At 43.5% G+C, this 23,527-nt stretch overlaps 1 protein-coding gene across 1 annotated transcript in view; it reads left to right on the top strand.

Moving 5' to 3' along the window:
• Positions 1–23,527, top strand: part of LOC133441584 (calsyntenin-2-like) — a 422,755-nt gene that overhangs the window by 145,142 nt on the left and 254,086 nt on the right. The gene's annotated exons all lie outside the window — the stretch shown is intronic.

Genomic DNA, 23,527 nt, shown 5'->3' on the forward strand with positions numbered 1-23,527 from the left:
ACACAGCTGGAGTATGATCATAGCAACAGAGATGAAGGGAACAAACTCAGACCAAAAGACAGCAGTCAACGATGACTCAGGTGGTGGTCCACACTGGGAAGCATAGCTTCAGGATGTACTTACACTGATGATATAAACCACGGAAAGCTGTCAGAGCTGAATACGAGTTTAAATGGCTTCACTCTTTCCTCTTTCCATCATTTCATTACTTTCTTTTCAACCCTGGGCTGCACCCATTTAATCGGTTAATGCTGTGTGTCCTGTATGTGAACATATCGCATGCAGAACCCCGGCTTCCTGCCTATGCAGCTCCCAGTTGTGGCTGTGGACACTACAGAGAAACTGAGTCAAACCGGATTAGATTCTTCCCACTTTGAGACCATTCCAGCTCATCCAAAGAGTGCCAACACTTAGGAGGATGTTAGCTGCAGGCGGTTGGAGAACCTGGCCACTGCATTCACCCGCCAGGCTGTTAATGTGGCCAAGGCCCGGCATGGTGCTGTTGGGCTGGACTGAAACCCACTCAAAGAGTCTCAAGCTGAGCTGGATGGATGGATGGATGAAGAGGGCAGTGTGTGTGTCCGTGTGTATGCAAAAGGCAATGGGCACTTACAGAACCTTTTTTTTTTTTTTATTGTTTAACACTCTGTGTGTGTGTGTGTGTGTGTGTGTGTGTTTGTGTGTGTGTTTGTGTGCATATGCTGTGGCATGACCTGAGGGGTTCACTGTAATAGGCGCCCTACAGGGAGAAAGAGAGAGAATGATGAGACAGGAGGGAGGGTAGCTGGCTGACCAGTATATGCCCTCTGGCTCCTGATAGACTGATAGCCACACACGGAGAAAGCACTCATACACACAAATGTACATACTTAAAACACACTCTCCACACAGAGAACATGGGTCTATCCGGAATTCAAAAGTGAGAAAACTGGCAGAGATTTCTCTCTAAATTATTAATAAACAAGAAGAGCAACATTAAAAGCCTGTTTTATCACAGTCTCCCTCTCTTTTTTGTATCATTCATGCTGTATCTATATCAGTTCCCTCCTTCAAATCTCTTTTCTCTCAACATTTCTCGTATGTTTGAGCTCCAACTCCATCAATATCACACGCCTCTCTCTTTTCTGTATCTGCTGCACTCTGTAACGGGGTGGAAACTGTTATCCACTAATTATCTGCAGCAATTTGATCAAATCGCTGTGGTGGAATGGGATGGCAGCACACAGGCATTGGTTAAGTATTGTTAATTGGGTCAGCGAGGTTTTAATTACAGCATATTTAAAACACTGATAGCCAAGTAGCCCAAAGAACTGCTATGCATTTACAAATGCATAACAGTGAGAGCAGGGTATTTATTTAAAATGTTGTTTTGTTATAGTGTAAAATGTATAATATTCATTAACATGATAATCTCTTTTTGCACTAACCTGAAATATATAATAATAATTCAACAGGAAAATACAACTAAGCCAGGATAGCCACAGTATTTTGCTGTCTGTCCTTTACATCACTGAACCTGTCCAATAATCCTCTTGGACTGCTGAGATAGGAGTAGCACACAGTCACTGGTCTGGAACAACAGGGAATGTGGCAGCGCTGTGTTTGAAAGCTGGTGAAGACTGGCGTCAGCGATCGCTGTGGAGCAGCAGCTATCTGCAGCCTTCACAATTACCTGGAAGCAATGCTGTACACTGCTGTACAAACTCCGTGCTTAAATGCAAGGCTGTTCTTGACAAAGTACAACAGTCAACTAACCAAAAGTTGATGTTTAACTTTAGAGAAAACCTAATTTTGACTTCCAATGCACGCTAGATGACCTGCCTTACCGAGCCGTAGACTGGTTGAGCCGAAGTGGAATTTTGCGCCAAGTAGACGAACAGCCGGCCTCGGTGAGATGCTCCGGGGGCCTGATTTACGTTCCTCGGGGATGCTGAGGTCGGTCTACCAGCAGGTCAACTGCGCTCTGGGAGTGGTTGGTCTCGGCTGGTTTGGCTATAGTCTAGCCTAGTGTGGATGATAGGCACCTTCGCTGGGTGATTCACGTTGGCCAAACGAGAGTAGACCCAGAATTTCTTCTTGCTGTGTGAACAGCGCAGACACAAAGGAAGGCCAAAAATTGAAAAACTTGAACTTACTCATGTAACTCCAAATCTGTTTTGTTGATTTTAAGATGTAAATATTCTTAAATATTAGGGATGTCCCAATTAGGGCTGGGCGACAACAATCACAATCACACCAGTATGATGATTCTATATCTACATTAAAACATTCTTGTTCATACTGCATTAATATGTGCTCATTTTAAACTTTCAAATAAGTCAAATTTACCAAAACTGTATTTATTAAACAGTTACTAAACAGTGAGTGGCATAAACATAAAAAGTGTCATTTCAAAACAGAAAGTGCACGTTGCATCCCTGACTCCCCGTCTGAAGAACATCTGCTAAGAACATGTTCTGGTCCTGGTTTTACCTGGTTTTACCAGGTTTTACCAGGTTTTACAAGGTTTTACCAGGTTTTACCTGGTTTGACCTGGTTCTACCTGGTTTTACCAGGATAAGCTGCTCTGAGCAGGACGGCCTTTACAGCAGCTTTATATTCAGACTATTGTAGGTGTAGGGACTGCAATGTTTCATCCTCTCCTCCTTTAATTTGCATCACTTTCACTTACTTTTAGAAATATGACGTCATATAGTCTTGTTTGACTTTGTTTCGATGATAGTGATTGATTTCATGTGGCCACATTTAAGCAACACTAGGTTATGTTTCTCAGTTCTGGAACAGAAAAGCCTGAATTATGGTTCCGCGTTAAATCGACGCAGAACCTACGCCGTAGGGTACGCCGTAGGGTACGGCGTAGGGTACGCGGCGACGCAAGCTTACGCCGTAGGCTCTGCGTTGGTGTAACGCGGAACCATAAATCAGGCTAAAGGCTCGGCTGCGCGTGTCGCACTGAGCTCTCCGGAGAGCCGTGCGCGTCGTGCGAGGAGAAAACATCCTTCCCGTCTTTACTAAACCGGTTTGCTTTGAAAAGAGTCCGTCGCGCGTAGCAACCGCGCAGATGAACTCACGGCGCAAACAGGCAAGTTTGGGAAAGTTAAAGCGGGGTGGAAGTGAGCGGCGGTCCCGGACAGCAGCGCCGACACGGCGACACCAGCAGCTGGTCAGGGGCCAATGATAATGCACACACGACGGCACGTGACTGATGTGTGTAACTGGGTGCGCTTGTTTTATGTCTCAGAGAAGGAGAGACGAGACGAGAGAGTGAGAAAAGCCTGTAATTTAACGCCCGCGGCTAAAAGCAAATGTATATTCGAATATTCACGATAGAGTAATTTTGTACATCGCACAGAGTAGAAGCCGAGATACATCGGCTATCCTCGATATATCGCCCAGCTCTAGTCCCAATCATGTTTTTTTGGCCCCCATCTGATTCCGAGTCATTTTGAGTATCTGCCGATACCGAGTCCCGATCCGATTCTTTCGTAACACATTAAAAAGATGATCAAATGCAAAACAAACAGATCCAGGTTGTCCCTCGTTTTTATTTTATTCTTATTTTATCATTTTGCACTTAAACAAAGCAGTTCTCTTTGAGGTAGCTTGAACAATCAAGTAATAATAGTGCAACTATTAACTAGTAAAAATTGTGCAAATTTAAACATACATTTGAATTAAATACAAACAGCCGCTCAACTTAAAATAGCCAGCAAGCACGTAAAAAAAATAAGCAAATAAAAGAGCAACAGTGTCATAAAGTAAGGCCGTAATGTAGGGCTGGGCGATATGGCCTTTTATTAATATCTCGATATTTTTAGGCCATGTCACGATACACGATATATATCTCGATATTTTGCCTTAGCCTTGAATTAACACTTTGATGCCTACAATCACACCAGTATGATGATTCTATATGTCTACATTAATACATTCTTGTTCATACTGCATTAATATATGCTCATTTTAAACTTTCATGCAAAAACGGGGAATAAGTCAAATTTACCAAAACTATTTATTAAACAGTTACTAAGCAGTGAGTGGCACAAACATAAAAAGTGTAATTTCAAAATAAAAAGTGCACGTTGCATCTCTCTGACTCCCCGTCTGAAGAACATCTGCTAAGAACATGTTCTGGTCCTGGTTTTACCAGGATGACCAGGTTTCACCTGGTTTTACCAGGATGAGCTGCTCTGAGCAGCAGGGTCCCCTTAGAGCACCTTTTATATTCAATTGTAGGTGCAAGGACTGCAATGTTTCATCCTCTCCTCCTTTACTTTGCATCACTTTCACTTATTGTTAGAAATATGAACTCATATAGTCTTGTTTGACTTTGTTTCAATGATAGTGGTTGGTTTCATGTGGGCACATTTAAGAAACACTAGGTGACGTTTCTCAGTTCTGGAAGAGAAAAGCCTGAATTATGGTTCCGCGTTAAATCGACGCAGAACCTACGGCGTAGGATACGCGGCGACGCGCGCTTGCGCCGTAGGCTCTGCGTTGGTGTAACGCGGAACCATAAATCAGCCTAAAGGCTCGGCTGCGCGTGTTGCGCTGTGCGGGTCCTCGGCTCTCCACAGAGCCGTGCGCGTCGTGCAAGGAGAAAACATCCCCTCCCGTCTTTACTGAGCCGGTTAGCTTTGAAAAGAGTCCGCCGCGTGTAGCAACCGCGCAGATGAGCTCACGGCGCAAACAGGCCGAGTTTGGGAAAGTTAAGTTAAAGTTAAAGCGGGGTGGAAGTGAGCGGCGGTCCCGAACAGCAGCGCCGACACCAGCAGCTGGTCGGGGGCCAATGATAATGCACACACGACAGCACGTGACTGACATGTGTAACAGGGTGCGCTTGTTTTATGTCTCAGAGAAGGAGAGACGAGACGAGAGAGCGAGAAAAGCCTGTAATTTAATGCCCGCGACTAAAAGCAAAATGCATGAAAATTTATATTCGAATATGCACGATAGAGTCATTTTGTACATCGCACAGAGTAGAAGCCGAGATACATCGGCTATACTCGATATATCGCCCAGCCCTACCGTAATGTGCTTTTTAGACTGTACTCTTACTTTTTACTGTCCTTTTCTGGCTTAAAGAATAAAATGTTTGCGTTTGAAGTCACCGACAATCTTCCTCGCGGTAGCAGGGTCTCCATCACGCTGCCCGCGTGTACACGAAGTCGACACGAATGCGCGATGCAGCCTGTGGCGTTTTTCTGAACACTCTGAACACACTGAGCAAGACAACACTGACCCCAGCTTAGTTCTGTTTTCAATCATCGTTGTAACTTAACTTTTATTTATTTGCCTCCGCTGTAACACGGCCGTGCACAAGCGCACATCACCAAAAAACAAACAACTTTATTGAACTCACTTTACGTGACACAGCCCGCACCCTCCCCCCCACACCTCACCCATAGCTTTCTTCATATTAGCAGCGTTGTCGCACAAAATTACGTGGACCTGTTGTTTTCTGATACACCGGTTGTTTAACATTTTTTCCATCTTCTGTTTGCGCTGATCAAAATAAAGAGAATAAAAACGCCCGATTTCGATCAAGTCTGAAACAACGTGATCGGGCCCCATTTCCGACCACGTGATCAGATCGGGATGTCCCTATTAAATATTCTTTATTTTAGTGGGTGACAATGACAGAATAGTTCAAAAGTTCATCAGGTTATTAAACTGAAGCGGCTTTTACAGGTGGCCTGTGTAGATCCACTGTTCTGAGCGGGCTTCACAAGTGCTGGGTTTGAAAGGTTAATGGGCCAAACCTGTGCAAAGCGCTATTATTTGACAGGTCATCTGGTTGTCAGTCACTCTTCATTTACTATTGCCAACATACATGGACAATAACAGTCATTAATTTTCTTGTAGAGTAACTCACCATTCATGTGTCAATCCACGCTTTGATTGGTCCCTGGAGCCCCGCGGCTTTTACTTGCACACCAAGCAAATGTGTCACCACTGCCCCTTAAAACACACAGCTCAGTCGACAGCTCTGGCAAATTAGACAGGACACATGGTGTGTGTGTGTGTGTGTGTGTGTGTGTGTGTGTGTGTGTGTGTGTGTGTGTGTGTGTGTGTGTGTGTGTGTGTGTGTGTGTGTGTGTGTGTGTGTGTGTGTGTGTGTGTGTGTGTGTGTCTGTGTGTGTGTGTGTGTGTGTGTGTGTGTGTGTGTGTTTTCACTCTCTACAAATAGTATATTATTTGCATTCTGATGGGTCCATGCAATGCATACCTTTCCTAAGAAGCTGAATTAGACAGGACTTGCATTTTGCCTGCCGTTACACCCAATATCCACATAAAAATGGTTTCAACCTTTACAGGAATAACAGCATGTCCATGGATAAACGTCTATTACCTAGGGCTTTAAAAGACTTTAACAGCATCTCATCACTGCAAAAACATCTGTTGATAATATAACCTGATTATGAAGTACATAATTAGCACAATAGCAGGGAATTCAATGGTGTGTGTAGGTGGAGAAGTGGGTTTTTATTGATAAAATAGAAATTAGAATGTTTTATTTGACAGCTAAAATATGCTGCATTACTCAAAACTGGAAGCACTATGTGAATTTGAGATAATGAAGTTGAATTAATAGCGAAGACAAAGGTTAGGGTAGGAGTCAATACTGCAGAATAAAACAGAAGATGTTTGCTTTATATAAGGTGCTTTGAACCTTAATTCAAAACATGCATACTGACAGGCAGCATTCAACAATTTTAGTAAGTGACAATGAAATAAACAGATAAATAAAAAACACCCTTGTAAAATAAACTTTTGCAGCCACTTGACTTTGTCTGCTTTGGTTAAATGTTCACTTTCATGATTTTTCACCTACTGACCCTCAGTTGAATTGAATTGCACTCCTCCATACTGAACACCATTTTCAAGCTCTTATTTTCTCTCAGCCTCTTATATCAGTATCTGAGGAACCATGAACGAGAACATAGTACTCAGCTGAGTGTCCTGTGTTGTGGTCGTGTGGTCAATAATCTGAATCGCTTTGACAGACATTCCAATAGTCATCAATTTCCTAATAGCAATTTATATTACCAACTCAGACAAATTACTTAAATATATGGCAGAAGGAGTGTATAAAAAGATTAAAAGGAAATTGATGTTTTCCATACTCCAACTGGAACTGCATTTTACCCTAATTTGGTATCATGAAATCAGTCAATTTTGAATCTGTATTACTGTTATTCAGTCCAGGTCCTCTGAAGTCTGAACTCTCTCATACATATGGACATTAATGGGTCGTCAACAGACTTTTTGCAGACCTTGAAGACAAGCTGACAGTAATCCAATCATTTGAATCTGGTGTGTTAAAGCAGAGAAATCTCTAATGAACAACTCTTACTTTTCTGTCAAATCAACGCTGTTTCACTGCAGAGCCTTTCTGTCGTCCGACATGCTCCTCCAAAATGTTCAGACTATACACCAATGTGATGCTGACCACAAGGGCTGTGATTAGTCGAGTCTGCTGTGGTGCATTTCAGGCACTTTCCTTTTCTGGTTTGTACCTTTTTAGTTGCCTTTTTTAAATTGTTGAAGCTGGAGTGTAAGTATTTCCTAATCCCTTTCCTCAAGGCACACTACCCTGCATGATTCATTGACAGGCATGTACATCTTGATGACAAGCTGACAGTGATCTAATCAGGTGTGTTTGAGCAGGGAAACATCTAAACCAGCAGGTCAGTGTGCCCCAAGGTACTGGGTTGAGAAACGGGCTTCTTACTGAGTCACCACTGTTCACTGAAAAGCGAAACTGGAAGGAAACAACAACTTTCATAACAGCGATATGTGAAACAAATGAGCTCAACACAGAACATCGGAAGGTACACAACGGCATCAAGGCTATGGTGTTTCCTTTGCATCAATTTGAAGGAGATCTATAAATCAGGCTTTAAACATGCATGTCAGAGGTGCTAGAACATGGAAAGACCCTACATAACCCGTCTGCCTTGCATACCGTATCCCACTATGTAATGGGCCATTACCAGTCACTTCCAGAGACCAGTCACAGTGGTCACATGTCCTGCTTTATTATTACTACTGCTTTACTACTACTACTACTGCTGCTTTACTTATTGCTAGCGTACTAAGTACTAATGATGACTGCCATACCAATACGCCGTAAATACTTTTGCACTCCATTGTGCGTAATATATTAACTTAAACTATGTCTAAGTTCTTTTTGTAACAAAAAGGGCTGTTTAGGCAGGAACCCCCCAAAAAATTATCACCAAATATCTTTAACAGAAGAAATCTAAATTGTGTAAAAAAAAAAAAATGCAACAAAGGGCAAACAGGCTAGGCGGGAGGAAGGGAAAGACCAGATATAAACTCACTGACCTTGAGCTGTATAAAAGAGTGGACAAAGCATTAGGTCACGTGATTCATTGGTTTCTGAAGATCCGTTTTGAAGCAGTTTTTTCTTCGTACAGGACGCAGCCATGTTGCACAGCAAGCCAACAGGAATATGCCCACCGCAATCAAAGTTAGCTTTGCTCCCAGCTCCTGCAGCTGAATCCCGCCAAGATATCTGCAGAGCCGTCAAACATTTACAGGGGGATAAACCATTTAACATCTTAACCCAACGGCAAAAACACAAATGACTTTTGCTTTTAGCCAATGCTGGGTTAACACAAACAGCTAGTTGCTTCGCTAAATATGGCAGCATGACGATTACGGATAAGGAAGTAATAATGGCTACCCATGGGCTGACTTGTTTGTCAATACATAATATAGAGATACATTTATTGCTTCATATAAACTCTCCTTGCGTGGTACAAAAAGATTCACCTCCCACAGAGTTGTCAAGGGTGTGTAATCAAATTATTGAGACCAAAATGGTATTTTGAACCAGGCTGTACATATATTTATTTCTGCTCTAAAGTTGGACATTTTAAAATGAGAGACAATGGCGATAAAACTGCTTTTGCAAGCAGCCTCTAGCTGTCAGTCGATTGGAACTGCAACAAAACTTAATCCAGAAGTTTGATGGTTGGCACTTGGGGCTAAAGAGATACAGGTTCAAACAATCAGGACAGATGGGAACAAGGGTACTCAAACTAAACACAAGGACACAGACTTTCAAAATAAAACAGTTCACAAACACAAGTTCAAAATGAAAGAACCAAGTAAAACAAAAAAAATGAAACTCAAAATCCCCAAACCATCACAGAATATTGCTGAATTTGCATATAAAGACCTGCATCTGTTTTTGCACCTTAAGTTTTATGACTGAAACAGAACAAACTTTCTGCTCTTTTTCTTTTTTTGAGTTTTGTTAATTTCTCTTGTTTAGTTAAGTTTTGGTCTGGTCTAAATATATTCCTTTGCTACCATTTTCTTTAGATTGTATTATCTGTTACATTTCTTATTTGCTAATCCTTTTGTTATTTCCAGTCTTACTCCTTTGTTCTCCTCTGTCTCTTCCTGTAGATGGGTGAGTGCAGTGCATTTACTATGACTGCGTTTGCATGCAGTCAATAACCCTTTTAAAACCCGAATATTGGCAATAACCCGAATTTGCATGGCCATGTAAACACCAATAACCCCTTTGAATAACCCGAATTTGCTCATATTCCGTTTTTTAAAAACCCGAATTATGCTATGACCCCTGGGTTACTCCTTTTAAAACCCGAATATTCGGTCAAGTAAACGCCAAACAGAATATCCCGATCAAACGGAACAGGAATGGTGGCGGAGGAAACTCATCTCGGCCGCTTGTATCCGCGATCTTGTCCTTTCGGTCACTACCCAAAGTTCATGACCATAGGTGAGGGTAGGGGCGTAGATTGACCGGTAAATCGAGAGCTTCGCCTTTCGACTCAGCTCCCTCTTCACCACGACTCGAGTACATCGACCGCATTACTGCGGACGCTGCACCGATCCGCCTGTCAATCTCACGCTCCATTGTTCCCTCACTCGTGAACAAGATCCCGAGATACTTGAACTCCTCCACCTGAGGCAGGACTTCTCCACCCACCCGGAGAAGGCATGCCACCCTTTTCCGGTCGAGAACCATGGCCTCGGTCTTGGAGGTGCTGATTCTCATCCCTGCCGCGTCGCACTCGGCCGCAAACCGCCCCAGCACATGCTGGAGGTCCCGGTCTGATGAAGCCAACAGGACAACATCATCTGCAAAAAGCAGAGATGAAATCCCGAGGTTCCCAAACCGGATCCCCTCCGGCCCCTGGCTGCGCCTAGAAATCCTGTCCATAAAAATTATGAACAGGACCGGTGACAAAGGGCAGCCCTGCCGGAGTCCAACATGCACCGGGAACAAGTCTGACTTACTGCCGGCAATGCGAATCAGACTCCTGCTTCGATCATACAGAGACCGGACAGCCCTTAGTAGAGGGCCCCGGACTCCATACTCACTCAGCACCCCCCACAGAATGGCACGAGGGACACGGTCAAATGCCTTCTCCAGATCCACAAAACACATGTAGACTGGTTGGGCAAATTCCCATGAACCCTCGAGCACCCTGCGGAGGGTGTAGAGCTGGTCCAGTGTTCCACGACCGGGACGAAAACCGCATTGTTCCTCCTGAATCCGAGGTTCGACTATCGGCCGTAATCTCCTCTCCAGTACCCTGGCGTAGACTTTCCCCGGGAGGCTGAGAAGTGTGATCCCCCTGTAGTTGGAACACACTCTCCGGTCCCCCTTTTTAAACAGAGGGATCACCACCCCGGTTTGCCACCCCAGCGGTACTGTCCCCTTCCTCCATGCAATGTCGCAGAGGCGTGTCAGCCAAGACAGCCCTACGACATCCAGAGACTTGAGGTACTCAGGGCGAATCTCATCCACCCCCGGTGCCCGGCCACCGAGGAGCTTACGAACCACCTCGGTGACCTCGGCTTGGGTGATGGATGAGCACGCCTCCGAGCCCCAACCCTCTGCTTCCTCAGTGGAAGGCATGTCAGTCGGGTTAAGGAGATCCTCAAAGTATTCCTTCCACCGTCCGACAATGTCCCCAGTCGAGGTCAACAGCTCCCCACCAGCACCATAAATGGTGCCGGCAGAGTACTGCTTCCCCCTTCTGAGGCGCCGAACGGTCCTCCAGAATTTCCTCGAGGCCGACCGAAAGTCCTCCTCCATGGCCTCCCCGAACTCCTCCCAGACCCGAGTTTTTGCCTCCAAGACTGCCCGAGCCGCGGCCCGCTTGGCCTGCCGGTACCTATCTACTGCGTCAGGAGTCCCACCGGCCAACATAGCCCAGTAGGACTCCTTCTTCAGTCTGACGGCATCCTGTACTTCCGGTGTCCACCACCGGGTTCTAGGATTGCCGCCACGACAGGCACCGGAGACCTTGCGTCCACAGCTTCGAGCCGCCGCGTTGACAATGGAGGCAGAGAACATGGTCCACTCGGACTCGATGTCCCCCGCCTCCCCCGGGATCCGAGAGAAGCTCTCCCGGAGGTGGGAGTTGAAGATGTCCCTGACAGAGGGCTCGGCCAGACGTTCCCAACAGACCCTCACAATCCGTTTGGGTCTGCCCGGTCTGTCCAACCTCCTCCTCCGCCAGCGCATCCAACTCACCACCAGGTGGTGATCAGTTGACAGCTCAGCCCCTCTCTTCACCCGAGTGTCCAAGACATGCGGCCGAAGGTCAGATGAAACGACAACAAAGTCGATCATTGACCTCCGGCCTAGGGTGTCCTGGTGCCACGTGCACTGATGGACACCCTTATGCCTGAACATGGTGTTCGTGATGGACAAACTGTGACTCGCACAGAAGTCCAACAACAAAACACCGCTCAGGTTCAGATCGGGGAGGCCGTTCCTCCCAATCACGCCTCTCCAGGTATCACTGTCATTACCCACGTGAGCGTTGAAGTCCCCCAGTAGAACAATGGAGTCCCCAGTTGGAGCACCATCAAGTACTCCTCCCAGGGACTCCAAGAAGGCCGGGTACTCCGCACTGCTGTTCGGCCCGTAGGCACAAACAACAGTGAGAGACCTTTTCCCGACCCGAAAGCGCAGGGAAGCGACCCTCTCGTTCACCGGGGTGAACTCCAACACATGGCGGCTGAGCTGGGGGGCTATAACCAAGCCCACACCAGCCCGCCGCCTCTCACCCTGGGCAACTCCACAGTAGTGGAGGGTCCAGCCCCCTTCAAGGAGCTGGGTTCCAGAGCCCAAGCTATGTGTGGAGGTGAGCCCGACTATCTCTAGCCGGTATCTCTCAACCTCACGCACAAGCTCCGGCTCCTTCCCCCCCAGCGAGGTGACATTCCATGTCCCCACTGTGAGGGTTTTGGTCCAGGGATTGGGTCGTCGAGGCACCCCGCCACGACTGCTACCCAGTCCACAATGCACCGGCCTGCCATGGTCCTTCCTGCGGGTGGTGGGCCTACGGGAAGGCGGACCCGCGTCGCCGTTTCGGGCTGAGCCCGGCCGGGTCCCACGGGCAAAGACCCGGCCACCAGGCGCTCGCCTACGAGCCCCAACCCCAGGCCTGGCTCCAGGGCGGGGCCCCGGTGACGCCGATCCGGGCGACGTAACGGTCCTTGATTTATTTTTCTTCATGAAAGGCTTGTGAATCCCTCTGCAATAAAAAAAAGAGAGTTTTAATGTCAAACACTGAGCACTCTGATGAGAGACCCTTTCTATATTTTTAAATCTCATTCCATGATCTGAAGGAATATTTGAAATAACCAATAGGCATCCATTTTGAATTCAGTTCTTTTTCTTTTGTATTTTGGGATTTTTACTCCTTCGTCTCTGGTCTCTTGTAATCAGGATTCTTAATAGGACTAGCTGTTAATATCCCTAACAATGTATCAGCACAATAACTCCTATTGGACAAGTCGGTGGGGTGGAGTTTGGACAGGATCGCGGGGCACCACCAAATCTACACGTCATCAGTTGTGTGCCTTGTCTTCATCAGGTGTTTCGGCCTCTTAACACAATACACCCTCTTTCAAGGTTGGCCCGCCACAGGCTGATCAGACCTGGGTGTGTGTCATATGGTGGCACCCCGTGGTCATCAAACAGCCCATGTTGCATCCTTCCGTTTCAGCCACAGCCAGTGACTGCTCTGTTCGGCTGCTTTGGCAAGTTCTTTTATTGCCTTCTGCTGGGTTTGTTCTCTGATCCCAACTTCCTTCAGGAGCCGGGTGGTGGAACTGGCTACAAAGCCTCGGCAGCCCACCTCCACTGGCCACACCTTTACGTTCCATCCCCGCGCCTCAGCATAAGCTGCTAGGTTAGCATAGCGCAGCCTTTTTCTCTCAAAAGCTTCATCGATGGTATCCTCCCACGGGACAGTCAGCTCCACAATGAAGACACGACGGCAGGATTTGGACCAGAGAACCAAATCTGGGCGCAGGTTGGTTGCTGCGATTTCTGGCGGGAAAGTGAGCCTCTGGCTGAGGTCGACCCGCATATCCCAATCCCGGGCTGTGTCCAGTGGTTATTGGCGCCACGTGTATCTTCCTTGAGTCAAGCTGGTCTTGCAACCCACCAGGATGTGTTTGAGGGTTGCTGGGGCTGCACACTGCAGGCAGGCTGGGTCCTCTCCATACCAGAGATGTAGGTTGGTTGGAGAGGGCAGGACATCATAAGTGGCTCTGATGATGAAGCTTAACCTATTAGCCTCCATGCTCCACATCTCGTTCCACATGATTTTCCTCCTCTCCACACCCTCCCACCTCATCCAGCGTCCTTGCTGGGCTTGGGAGACTGCCTTGGCACACCTGGCTGCCTCTTCCTTGTTGCGCACCTCCTCAAGGTCCTATACTGTAACTCACCTCTCATCCCAGAGATGTTTTTCGTGGCGTTTAAAGTGTTTAACAGCCACATAATGAGTCCAAAATTGTATAGTCTATAACATGAACATTTCCTCTGTCAGATTTAATCAGTGGAACCTGCACACAATTTTTATTGAACCCTCTGCAATAAAAAAAAGAGAGTTTTAATGTCAAACACTGAGCACTCTGATGAGAGACCCTTTTTCTATATTTTTAAATCTCATTCCATGATCTGAAGGAATATTTGAAATAACCAATAGGCAGCTTTTGAATAGGCACCAACCTATTTTTTTTTTGTCAGCTGTGTCAGTTTCCAGGTTAAATTCATTCCACACAGATATTTTATCTTATAAAATAATTTTGAGGCCGGCAGCTGCTTTTAATCCATTATTGTGTTCTGTTTAGGCTTCCCAACCAGGGCAACTTCCTCTTTTAGTCATTTTGCTCTTAGTTTGTCCGTGTGACACACCCTCACTTTTCTTCCTGCTCCCTGCTCACGCTCTTCTCTTTTCTTGCTCAAATAATCTCTACCTGTCTGATTTCATTCTGCTCTTGTGAATTCATGCATCATTTTCCCACTGACTGTTCTGACTGTTTTTTGGTTTGTTTTTTTGGACAGCAAATTCTAACAAAATCCATCAAATCCATTTTTTTATATCTATTTCGAGGAGCCAGAACTAAGCAGATTAATCCGACAATGTCAATCAACTCTATGAAGCCAGACTCGAGCAGAGCATAATTCAACAACTATTCGTACAAACTTGTTTCTGATTTTTGAACTCGAACGAACAGACAGCATAATGGCTGTCTTGTGTCTGGCATTCTTTGGTTTAGAGACAATGGAACCGTCATTCTGCCATTGTTCACATACTCATCTATTAATGAAGTACTGGAATGAAATCTGCTCCTTCGCTGAACCACACCGATGAGTTGTATAGTCTTTTTAATTCGTTCACCCCCCACACACTTTTAGCTCTTAGTCTTTTGATTAGCTACAGAGCAGGGATGCTAGCTCTCAGCTTATTCCTTGTTCTAATGAAAGAAAAAGAGAAAAGAAAGAAAAGTGCATGTTTCAGGTTCTCTTGAATACAATTAAGCATAACTTCAAGCCGGCAGTCACTTCATTCCAATGAGGACATCGCTTGAGTGATATAGCTGTAAAAGTGAGGTATCCATTAGTATTGAAATCACAAGTTTTTATGTTCATACTGTATAGTAGGGGTGTAACGATACACTAATCTCACGATACGGTACGATACACAATATTGAGGTCACGATAACGATACGATATTATAGTACGGCACTAGGTGCTGTGTTGATGTTCTAAAATCCTACACTGTTGAGCGGACATTAAAGTACACTCTAACTCAGAAGACGTCCCCGTGTTTATCCTACTCACGACCCGAAAAAGGTTTAATTTAATAAGGTAAGGCTTAACTCTACACCAGCCTTAAAAGTTCAGAGCTCAAAACCCTGCCAGAGTCCCGTGATCGGGACCGCAAAACGGTACTAGTTTCTTCTGAGCGGAGTAAGATTTTGGTTTGCGGGTCGAGGTGCGGTCGGCACGCGTGGTCAGATGCTCGTTACTAGTCAACACAATAGATTAATATTAATAACCCTATATCGCGATACACTTTGTCACCTCCACGACACGTATTGTGACGTTTTTTTATCGCAAAATTTCGTGGCACGATATATTGTTACACCCCTACTGTATAGTATGCTTTGCCTCTGAGACTCCAGTGGTGTAAATCTGCTGTGGAAGATGTGGTTTTAGTGAAGCTGCAAACAGCTGTTTTATTTCCTGCTCTAAAAGTTTTGCTTTTCATTTTGAAGAGGACTTTCTCAAGTGTTAATATTCATTAGGACAGGAAACCTAAAAGCAGGTCTGCTGGGTCAAACACAGAGTTCTTAGCCAAGTTAAATTATATGTGTTTAAAAGCAACAAAAAGCCATAATCAAGTATAAAAACTCTTTCTGTCGCGAACAAACCATATAGACAGCAGAATATGATGTTAATTATATTAAAATGTAACCGTTTCCCAACACCTGCTGTGATTTATGGAGGAAGAGTTGGGAAATTATAAAATCAGTCCATTTAAAGTTTTATTGTTGCTGTGAAAGCATGTGTTACTCCAGTTGCCATGCAACTGAGACCATTACAGCTGTTTATTGTTGTTAAAATTATTTAATGAGATGTAATGGTAAAATAATCTTGGTAAGGTGGGAAACTGGGTCTCATAGAGAGGATGCCTATAGTGTCTCACCATATCTGTGAAAATGTAATCCTTCGGAACAAGAAGCATAAAAACATGCTAGGATCCGGGAGCCTGCTCACTCCTCAGGTTAAGGACGAGACCTGAGCTCAGTGCAGGGCCCTCCCGGGGTTGGTAGAGGATGGCAATGCCCAGGACTGTCACTTAGGTAGGAGCACGGGGTGGTAAAAATGGGAAAAAGCCGGGATAAAAATATATTTAAAAAAAAAAAAAAAAAAAAACATGCTGATTGAAAAATTATTATACATTTTTTTCCAGCTGCTTCCAGCAAGAAAGGCGAAGTATCGTTCTCAGGGGGAGATTTTATTTTATGCCTTTTATTTGTGCCTGTGCCTTGTCTCTGAGTAAGCCAGACTCAGAATATGCCATAGAAATGTTTGAGAAGAGTAATATCTCTAATGAATTGCCTGTGAGCAACAGAAATGCTAAATGCTAAAAACAAACTTCCAGGTATTTCCTTTCAAACCAGCCTTAAATACATAACATGCAGCTATTTATGGATTTATACTGTAGATTACGGTTTAAATTAGCTGTTAATAGGTAAACCCACCCCAAACAGCAAAACTGGGTGTTGACAAACGAGTGAAGTTAGTAGTGGATTGTGCAGGAGGGTAACTGATTGTTAGAGGGATGTATATCAGCTGTAATTCAGTTACAGCTGAAGGGAATGTCTATATTGCAGTTATGCAGTTTCATGTTACACTTTCTGTACTGGTCTGTAATAAACTCTGTCAACAGTTTTACCAGTAAACCAGTCCAGTCTTCACATGTTGTCTTCTTCACCTTTTTAAAGATCAAACCATTTGTGACACATTCAGAAAAATAAGTCTCAATATATACAAATGCTTAATTTGATACTATAGCTGTCACTGTTGGTGTTCAACCTGAAGGCATACAGTTCAGTAAACTGTCATGAGTGCTTCTCCATGCAGACAGGCACAAAGAAATCCCAGTCGTCACTGTCTCATCGAGAGAAGGATGGGTTTTCAAAGACTCCTCGCTGAACTTCAAGTTGCCAAGCAGTGCTCCATAACAGCATGGTTTAACAGTTTGTCAATAAGCCATTCATCACTTGCCAGTATATCAGTTCTGTTCTTAAGAGCAGTGATGTACTTCAAGAGTTTGAAGTTGCTTTTGATATACAACTTAAAATTTGAGATTCTTCCTGTCTACGCTTGAATGCTTACAGTTTTTATCGCACTGTCTCTGATCTGACTCCCAGTCCTGTCTGCAAATCATCCCATATGGCTTTCAGCTTCTGGCTGTCTGTTTTCTGAAGAGGATTTCCAACTTTCTTCTTCTAAAAAAAAAGCAAAAAAATACATTTTTTATCCTGCGTTCCTCATGACACAGTTCAGTTTTTTCTGCTGTTTGGCTGGACAGACATCCAGTGGAAACACACTTAAGCCACAGAGTTTGTCAAACTTATGAGATTTAATGATGATTCAGCAGAAAGGGATGTTTACACGCTGCTCTGGCAGCAACTTTATTAACAACATCACTCAGAATGTTATTTGGACTCAAAAACACAGGCATGCTTTTGATTTTTGAGGAATGTGGAACATCCTGAGCAATCAACAGATCTAACATCCACAACTTTCCATCCCCCGATTTACCCCTATTCTAATGTATTCATCTTTCGCTCTTTCACTCCGGTCAGAGATTTATTGAGTGAGCACAATGTTTGCACAAGGGCAGCAGACTGTCTATCACACTAAATTAACAAAGCGGTGAGCTGCTGTTATGAAACATCACCCAGGAGATCACAGAGAAAGGAACCTGAGGACTGTAAGAAAATCTCCTTTTGATAGAAATACAACAGAAAGCCAGAGCTTCAAGTTCACAACTAATCCACCACCCACATACATGTAGTTAATTCCTGGAAGGCCTTGGCCCGGAGCATTTCATTCCAGGGCACAGAGTTTAATCGAACATCATTCCACAAAACATCCCATACCATTAATCCCCTGACGGCATTATCGCCCCAGAAATCATCTGCACACTTGTCCAATATTCTTTTATACTGATTAAATACTGGACGTACCAAATTAATAGCTAATTAGTTTTGTAATATGACACATGGAATCAAGGATTTATGCAGTCTTGGCTGCATGCGATCAGTCAAAGGGCCTTTCTACTTTTTCCTTTACATGGCGTCATAACTAATGTCATCTCAGCATGTTTACTTGCATGTACATCAAGGGCTCATTTAACGGGGCAAAGTCGGGGGGTGGATGCGGATCGAAGGGGACGTGGCTGCTGAAGAAGTAAAACGCGAATAAAGTGATGATAAATGGCAAAACATCAAGCCACTTCTCTCATTCTTTTTGGAGGAAGCGTAATGTAATAATTCCAGATGGCTGTGTAAAGTGTGTACTTTAAATGAACAAGAAGTTTTTGAAGTTTTTTCTTTTTTTTGTGTGTGCTTTATAAGGAGTCACAGAAAGTACAGATACCCAAAATTTGAAGCAGTAAAGCAGTTGATGGACACCATCTGCGAAACAGAGAAACATTACAAATTCATGGCAGGGACGCATCGGTGATCATTTATAGGCCCCTCTCACTCCAAATGACAGACTACAGTATATCCAGTAAGCTGCACATTAAGGTTATTTACCTAAAAGAAGAATACATTAAAAGCATTAGGTTTCTGTTGCGTTCGGTGGATTCACGTCTGTATCTGATCACCAACAAGCATTCATCCTTTGACATGTTGGCTGTAACACCATCAAACTTCAACAGCTTCTGCTCTTCCCCTCAAAGGAAATGCATTCTCGCCACTTCCACAGAATATTCATGTATTAGGAGTAGCATAATAATCCTCATGAATTACAATGTGTTCAAGTGGTATCAGAGTTCAGACATAGAAGCGTGTGCACACACCGCCATTAGCTCTGTGCTTTCCCCTGAGAAGATGCTCTTCTGAGTTTTGAGTGCATAGGAGACAAAAATACTTATCTAAAAATGAGGACAGAGTGGGGGTGGATGGAATATTGCTGACTCCAACCTTGTAATCATTGAGGTTTCAAAAAGTACAAACAAGATGTGTTGCATGGCGATTTAGGGGTCGTGTAGAATGGCAAGTAAAGAGGGATTATGGAGAGAATAAAAGATGAAATGACAGAAGAGTAATCTCTTTTTTTCGCTTCTTGCTCTGGTGTTATATATTCTATTGGAAGTGGCATGTTGCAGGAACCTGAAGTGGAACGCTTGCAAAACAACAGAAAATTAAGTGTACAAGATTAGCCACCTAAAATCCAATCTGCTCAGAGTCATTTTGTAAAGTTGACGAAGCCTGAGAACTTGTGACAGTCCAATTAAGAACATTTGCATATCGGGAGGCTAAAATTATTGTCATCCACTGGAGCATAAAATGGAGGTACAACTCAAGAAGAGATAGTGGGGATCTGCACTCGTGGACCATGGAGGATGTGTGGTGCTTGACAAAAGAAATAGTAAAAATAAAAAGGAGATGTTCTCAGTTACATGCATTATTTTTTACATTCTAATTGTAAATTTGTTGGTACCTTCAATCATTGTCTTATGTCAGTCCCTGTTCCCAACAAGCTTTTGGTCTACTCTCGCTGCATGATCGCTCCCTCAGACTCTGCCAAGTGTTGCTGCCAATACTGCTGCTCATGTTTTCAGTTTGTTGAAAGAGCACAGTATTTAGCAGATCTTAAAATTTTATCTTCTATTATACTGGACGGACTGCATGGGTGGGAGCTGTAGTTGTAAAATGCTCCATTACGCTGGATTTTTATTTTTTTTATTTAGCCTCCAACAGTGAGCAGCTTCCATTGTGGTATATAAAACTTCAGTTTTATCCATCTCAGTCTTTTTCCATCCTTGCCTGAGGCCTGTGTATGGTTATTGTCTCATGTCATGGAGGCATAACCAACAGGAGGAAAGCACGAAAAAAGCCACCTGTCAAGTGAGAGAAGCAAGACCATACTGAGAATGACTGCAGGCTGTATGCACAAGTGATAGATGACAGGTTTCTTTTCTTTTTTTTTGTCTTTTCCCCCAACTGTTTGCATCAATAAAATCCGACCTTGCTTTTCCCTTTCATATGTTCAATAATGAGCCGTTTAATGTTACTCACATTTTGAAAAAATTACTAACTATATGCAGTATATTAACTTGAATTATGTGTTTAATTGTTATAATCCCAGTTTGTATAGTGAAAAGGTTGGTTTCCTAAAGAAAGACATTGTTCTGTGCAGATGCATTAGCCAACATATTCGCCTCCACTATAAGTTATTTATGTTCACTGTGATTCATGTTTCGCTAAAGTTTGCATCATTAAAGGGAAAATATAGTGCAAGGTGAAGAGAAAAATTCGACAGAAATACTTTATTCCACATTGTATTTCATTGTTTTATTTTTCTATCTACAACACAGACACCTTGTTCTTTACCAGGTATGAATGGAGTGAATGAATAATATACGACCATTGTAAAATGACCTTGGATTCCTTGAAAGGCGCTATATAAATGAAAGCTTTAATGTGTGTGTGTTTTTTTTAATAGTTTTAACCTCATACTATAAAAGCCAGAAATTCATAAAGAAAGTTGTAAAGAAAGAAGAATGAAATACAGATGGTGCAGTAGAGATAAGCGTTTCTGTTCAAAGGTTTCACGTAACTGAGCATAATCAACACTTGAAACAGTGTGTGAAATAGTAAATCCTGGAGAGCCACCTATAGCAGTAATCAGGTTTTCTGTCACTTTTGGCCCTCTTCATAGCAACGCTGCTTCAGTCCTTGAAGGTTTATGGGTATTCCTTCATGCATGGCTATTTAAGGTCCGTTTGCAGTATTTCCGTTGGTTGGAGGTCTGAACTTTGGCTTGATTATTCTAACAAGGTAATTAATACATGTTAAATCAATTATTTTGTGGTTTTATTGATGTGCGTATTGAACGACCCAATTCTAGTCCAGTGGCTGCAAAAACAATTCCAACTCTTTAACGCTCACTCACTCCATTTGACAGCTGATATAAGGGGTTTTTTAGTGATAAGGTGTGTTTTGGTTTCCATTGCAAGTGGTGCTGTGCATCTGAGCATTGCAGAGTGTGAACTTGAAAAGAACTTGCTTGAACATTCGGTCCTGTGAAATTGTAATAATTGTTTTAAATGTTTTCCACTTCTGAATAATGATTCTCATTGCAGAATAATAAACTCCCTATTGTTTAAAAATGGCTAATGGGTCTTCTTAGATTCATGGGTGGCAACAATTGCCTCTCAAAGATCACTGATTGGAATTGGTGTAGTGTTCATACAACTGAATGCATCCACAAAATTGCCTAAAACTTGAAATTATTGTATATTTATATTTCCTGGTTCTGCTCTCACACTGTCATTCTGGGGTGCTGTGTGTGGGGCTGGTCAGGGAGACTGGACTTGGGTGGTTTTGGTGACGGAGTGTAGCATGGTGGGACTCTGTATAGATGGGTGTGTGCACATTGGATTTATTTTATAGATGTATTTATTTTGAGTGGATTCAGGTAAAATAGATTCCTTTATTTATATAAATGTATTCACAAGGGATTCTGTATGTTCAAAATGTGTGTGTCTGCATGTGTGTATTTATATATATTTGTATATAAATGCATAAATTCATACTAGAGTTAACGTTGTTATACAATGGTTTTGACATGTCTAGAATTAATCAATAAATTAAATTAAGTTGTCATACTAGCTAGTAATGAATTAATTAATTGAACCATGGTTAGTAACATATGGTTGATAATTATCGCCGTCATTGCTTTTGAAAACAGATCAAACAGAAAAGGGATATTTTCCTTTGTTTGTTTTCCAGTCTTACTAAGATTTTATGGTGTGGATTCTTAGAGACGTCTGTTGATGCTTTTGCTCCCTGATATTGTGTTAACGCACACCAGAGTGCTTCAAACCAGCATCGAAAGAAAACTTAAAGGTATTGTGACATGAAAAACACATTTTTCTTGATTTTTTGTGTTTTGTTGGGTGTCTTGACATCAATTACACCCAAAAAACAACGAACTTTTAACATTCAGTGTATTGTGTGCTTTCTGGGATTTTCCGCATAACTGTGCAAAAACGGCGCACCTGGTTTGGTGGCGGGCCGTGACGTCAGGGCCCGCTAAATCACCGCCCCCTCCACCCAGCTCGCTGCCTCCTCTCCTCTCCAGCGCACCATAAAGGCTGATTTATGGTTCCGCGTTACACCGACGCAGAGCCTACGGCGTAGGGTTACGCGGCGACGCGCACCGTACGCTGAACCCTACGGCGTAGGCTCTGCGTCGATTTAACGCGGAACCATAAATCAGGCTTAACACGGAGCTGTTAGAGCCTCTTTTGTTCTAATCACCGGAGGAAAACAGCTAAGAAGACCCGCGGCCACTGACTGGACTTAAGATAAGGGGACACTTTATTTACATGCCTTTATTTTTGTGATTGTTTGCTGTGGACTGTCTGCTTCGCCCTGCTGCTTTTCCGTGCATGCTTCGCCTGTCGCTCCCGGCTTAATTCTCCGACGCCGCTGTGAGCGTATTGCTCGCGGGGAGCTGCGGTCCCGGTCCTCTGGTCCCGGTTGTACTTAATCCCCGGGCTGTAGTCGCCCTGTCTGGGCTGTGTGTCGGTGTTTGTGGTCGGTGTGCGCGCGTGTGTGTGAAGACGGCAGAAGTGTGTAGCGGTTGGTTGGAGGAGGTTTGGAGGAGGAGCGGGGCAATGATTGACAGAAAAGGGGAAAAAGGAAGCGTTTTTCACGGCACAAAAAAACACTGTCATAAAAAGGACAGAATGGAGTACTAGAGTGAAGTTTTTCTTGTTACACTCTTTTAGACACATTTGAGGGATGTTGGCCAAGACTTTTAATAGTGTTAAAAGCATGTTAAAAATGATGTCACAATACCTTTAAGCTTTAAAAGATGTCAAGTTCTGGGAAGACTGGGATCTGTCTTGAATATTTTTCACTTATGAAGAATCTGAAGAATGATGAACTCAAAATTGCCTGTGAATGCCTTTATAACCCAGACTGATCCGCAGCAAAAGCAGGCAGCTTTAAGAGCATCGCTGACACCATGTTTCAACATATGGCAGAATGTTCCAGTCTAGCAAACCACTAGAGCATCAGCATTAGTGTTGTTGTTTACGATGTTACGATCAGTTGATCACGTATACTCGACTAGCAGCAAGCATTCAGTTGCTATTTGTGCTCAAAATTCTTGTTGAAGTTGTACTATGTTGTTTTTTTGGTTTGTTTGTTTGTATTTGTTTGTATTTAAATGACTTACACCGTAGGACATTATATTTGAACAGTGCTCTATTCTCAATACTTAAATTTATTTCTTCTGAATTTGTAGTCTGTGGTGTTGAGAATATGGCATACAATTTTTAATGGTGGCTTTTTATGGGGATGCCCGTAGTAGCAAGCTCATATTGCTATTCAGCAAAATCGCCCAAAAGGGCCATTTTGCATAAGCCTTTCACAAGCCAAAAAATAAAGG

This window comes from Cololabis saira, chromosome 4, assembly GCF_033807715.1.
Source record: "Cololabis saira isolate AMF1-May2022 chromosome 4, fColSai1.1, whole genome shotgun sequence".
Taxonomy (NCBI): domain Eukaryota; kingdom Metazoa; phylum Chordata; class Actinopteri; order Beloniformes; family Belonidae; genus Cololabis; species Cololabis saira.